The sequence below is a fragment of the Glycine soja genome, chromosome 1 (assembly GCF_004193775.1).
Source record: "Glycine soja cultivar W05 chromosome 1, ASM419377v2, whole genome shotgun sequence".
NCBI lineage: Eukaryota > Viridiplantae > Streptophyta > Magnoliopsida > Fabales > Fabaceae > Glycine > Glycine soja.
This window is the reverse complement of record NC_041002.1, coordinates 26,103,238-26,103,803: the sequence shown is the minus strand read 5'-3', so window position 1 is coordinate 26,103,803 and position 566 is coordinate 26,103,238. Positions and strand designations below refer to the sequence as shown.

The following is a 566-nucleotide window of genomic DNA, read 5'->3' as shown; positions in this document are numbered from 1 at the left end:
TCTAGTTTACCTTCAAGCTTCTTAGTTTCAGATGATGCAGATGAGTTTGTGGCTACCTCATGCACTCCTCTAATGACTATAGCATCATTTCTAGCGCTAAACTACTGGGAGTTTGAAGCCATCTTCTTAATTAAATTTCTGGCTTCAACAGGAGTCATGTCTCTAAGGGCTCCACCACTGGCAGCATCTATCATACTTCTCTCTATGTTATTGAGTCCTTCATAAAAATATTGGAGAAGAAGCTGCTCCGAAATCTGATGGTGAGGGCAACTGACACATAGTTTTTTAAATCTCTCCCAGTATTCATATAGGCTCTCCCCACTAAGTTGTCTAATACTTGAAATATCCTTTCTGATGGTTGTGGTCCTGGAAGCAGGGAAATCTTTTTCTAAGAATACTCTCTTGAGATCATCCCAGCTCGTGATGGACCTTGGAGCAAGGTAATATAGCCAATCCTTTGCCACTCCCTCTAAAGAATGAGGAAAGGCCTTCAGAAATATGTGATCCTCTTGGACATCTGGTGGTTTCATGGTGGAGCAAGCAATGTGGAATTCTTTCAGGTGTTT

General features: G+C 41.5%; 1 non-coding gene across 1 annotated transcript; it reads left to right on the top strand.

Annotated features, from left to right (window-relative positions):
- Positions 1-252: 252 nt before the first annotated feature.
- Positions 253-359, top strand: LOC114368736. Its single transcript, XR_003657402.1, has one exon. It is a non-coding gene; the product is annotated as a small nucleolar RNA R71 (small nucleolar RNA).
- The last annotated feature ends 207 nt before the right edge of the window (positions 360-566 follow it).